Here is a 3,352-nt window from a genome sequence, read left to right on the forward strand (position 1 = left end):
GGCCCCCTAGAGGGGAAAGTGAATCACTCCAAACCACTGTCATTTTATGTCGCTGTAAGCTCACTCCCGGCCCTATGCCCTCTTTTTAGCCATACAGAGACAGCGTGTATTTCTGACTCTGTCCTTTTTAATGCCCAGGCTAAGCTTGAGCACTGCATCACTGCCGACGCCACAGGTAGGTGTGAATGAGGCCAGGTGAGATCGTTCCAGCAAGCCCCACGCATCCTGATGGTAAGAGGCACCATCCTGAGGAGCTAGGGAGTGGGGAGGAGAAGCTAAGAGTGTGATCCTGCTAAGGCCCTCTCGACTTCTGTCTTCACCCACTTCCTTGTGACCCCACTGCCCTCACCGGCTTGCAAGCATCTAATTCACAACGGCAGAGCCATCGGATGCATCAGTGCCACTGTGTCCAGGCTGCCTTCTGATCAGCAACCAGCCCCACTCTCTGGGGAGCCTCAGGTTAAAACTGCTGGAATGGGAAGAGATGGTCAGAGTCCTCGGGTACTTCCATGAAACCTTCATCTAAGAAGTCAACTTCCATCTCAAGATACCTACCCCATAACTCCTGCAGAAGCTCTGCCCTGGGTTCTAGATCTGAGCCATGCTGCTGGGCACTGACCCTGCTTTTTCTACATTGCAGTCCAGCCTCAGGCACTGGGGTTGTCTGCTGCTTACCTAGTCACTTCCTGCCTCCATGGCACAAAAGGGGATGGGTGTGCCTCTCCCGAGGTTCCACCCTAAACACCTTCCTGCTCCCTCATGGTAGAGTGATGTAAGCCATCTGACGCAGGGGATGATAAGCCTGATATAATGGGGTGCCCGGGCCTCTCCCACTCACCTGAAGTGACCAAGGTGGTAGAACATGGGCTGTTTGTAAACGTCCTTTGTATGTCTACAATGACGGACTGGTCGACAAAATCACGCACCCACTGGTCCTCCTCCTCGGGGTTCAGGGCCAGGTTCCAGTCGGGTCCAGCCGGACTACAAGGCAGGAGGTTCCAGGGTAAGGACAAAGGCAAAGAGATAAAGGTCAACACTGGGGTCCCCAGAGACTGTAGGTAAGGGTCACATGAGGGAGAAGTGGCTGTGGGTAGCTCAGCCCTGTGAGGGGCACATTCCTTAGCCAAGCAAGGAGCTGGGGGTGAAGACGAGGCATCTCAAGGATCTGAGAAGTCTGGAGGCAGGTGCAAGGCCAGTATTTGCAAAAGGGGCTATGAGCCGGGCGTGGTGGTTCTACTGTAATCCCAGCTTTGGGAGGCTGAGGTGGGCAGATCACAAGGTCAGGAGATCGTGACCATCCTGGCTGGACGGTGAAACCCCTGCCTCTACTAAAAATACAAAAAAAATTAGCCAGTCGTGGTGGTAGGCACCTGTAGTCCCAGCCACTTGGGAAAGCCGGAGGCAGGAGGAATGACGCGGAACCCGGGCGGCGAGCCGTAATGAGCCGAGATCGTGCCACTGTACTCCAGCCTGGGCGACAGAGCCAAACTTTGTCTCAAAAAAAAAAAAAAAAAAGGGCAATGAGGTGTGCAGACCTGTGAAGGAAAGGCAAAGCATAGAATCATGGTCTCAGTTGCCCAAAAGGCAGGCTAGCTGGGGAAAGCTGGACAGGAAGGGTCTGTCAGTCTTGGTGAGACTACTAAGGTCTGAGGTGTGTGCTTTGCAGGAAGGCAGTGACTGGGGTGGCCATCGCGATGATGTTGTGGCTGTACTGCATCCCTCATCCCAGGAGCCTAGCCGCACACTCTGCTCCCAGAACTTGGAGCCCACACAGGCCTCTGAGGCAAAGAGCATGGTGTTGGGGAACAGGCGGTGTGTCTCCCCTAGGGTGGCTTTGGCTGGAGCCAGAAAGTCCAGGTACCAATGTACAGCAATGCCATGAACATACTTAGCTGCCTCTGGGTCTGTCAGTACCTGCAAAGGAAGAGCAAGTGACCCTGGACCTTGCACACAGTCTTCTGGAACTTTCAATTCCTCTTGTAGGAATTCTGGCAATGGGTGATGGGAAGAATGCAACTAGAGAGGTTTGGGGAGATATTTTTTTTTGTTTTTGAGACAGGATATCACTCCGTCACTCAGGCTGGAGTACAGTGGCACAATCACAGCTCACTGCAGCCTTGACTTCCTAGGGTCAATTGATCCTCCCGCGTTAGCCTCCTGAGTAGCTGGGACTACATGGGTGCCACACCCAGCTAATTTGTGTGTGTGTGTGTGTGTGTGTATATATACATATATAGTTTTTGGTTTTTTTGTAGAGATGGGATTTCACCATGTTTCCCAGGCTGGTCTTGAATTTCTTAGGTTCAAGTGATCCACCTACCTTGGCCTCCCAAAGTGCTGAGATTACAGACATGAGCCAACGCCCCGAGCCTAGAGAGGTTTTTTTTTTTTTTTTTTTTTTGAGATGGAGTCTCAGTCGCCCAGACTGGAGTACAGTGGCACAATCTCATCTCACCACAACTGCCATCTCCCAGGTTCAACTGATTCTCCCTTCTCAGCCTCCCGAGTAGCTGGGATTACAGGCACCCACCATCATGCCCAGATAATTTTTTTTTTTTTTTAATTTTAGTAGAGACAGGGTTTCAACACGTTGGCCAGGCTGGTCTTAAACTCCTGACCTCAGGTGATCCGCCCGCCTCGGCCTCCCAAAGTGCTGGGGTTACATGAGTGAGTCACCTCGCCTGGCCCCTAGAAAGGTTTAAAGTGACAACTGTGGGATCCATGGCGCCCTGGAGGTCCAGGGGAATGGTGCTCTAGGAATCCACAGTTGGGTAGAGAAATTGCTCTAAGTTTGGGAGTCAGTCATTTGGAGGCTAGATTTGAAGGTCACTGGAGCACCATGCAGGTCTGGGCCTTACCACCTTTGCCCAGTGGGGCAGCAGTAAGCGTTGGTCATCCAGCATGAGCAGGCGGACATTGTGGTGAGTACTGTTGGCGAGGGTAGGACCTAGGTCACGGGCAATAAAGTCTCGCTGATGTTCAGGGGTGAAGCCCAGGCACTGGAAGGGGTATCCACTCAATAGCCCAGCAGAAGGCTCATTTTCAGCTGTCACTGCCCAGAACTGTAACTTGTGCTCGGCATAGGCATCCAGGAACCTGGCAAGAGAAAGGTCATGAGTGATCCAGCCAAGAAGGTGGAGCAGACCAGCTGGGTGTGTTGGCTCACGCCTGTAATCCCAGCACTTTGGGAGGCCGAGGCAGGTAGATCACTTGAGGTCAGGAATTAGAGAACAGCCTGCCCAACCTGGGGAAACCCCATCTCTTCTTTTTTTTTTTTTTTTTTGAGACAGAGTCTTGCTCTGTCGCCCAGGCTGGGGTGCAGTGGCCGGATCTCAGCTCACTGCAAGCTCCG

At 52.7% G+C, this 3,352-nt stretch overlaps 1 pseudogene across 1 annotated transcript; it reads right to left on the bottom strand.

Annotated features, from left to right (window-relative positions):
- Positions 1 to 368: 368 nt before the first annotated feature.
- On the bottom strand, positions 369 to 3,205 carry LOC116273493 (annotated as a pseudogene). Its single transcript, XR_004181814.1, has 4 exons — positions 2,859 to 3,205; positions 1,692 to 1,914; positions 835 to 999; positions 369 to 466 (listed from the first exon to the last, which is right to left on the bottom strand). The product of XR_004181814.1 is annotated as a lysosomal acid glucosylceramidase-like (transcript).
- Positions 3,206 to 3,352: the final 147 nt, after the last annotated feature.

This window comes from Papio anubis, unplaced genomic scaffold (genome assembly GCF_008728515.1).
Source record: "Papio anubis isolate 15944 unplaced genomic scaffold, Panubis1.0 scaffold766, whole genome shotgun sequence".
Taxonomy (NCBI): Eukaryota; Metazoa; Chordata; class Mammalia; order Primates; family Cercopithecidae; genus Papio; species Papio anubis.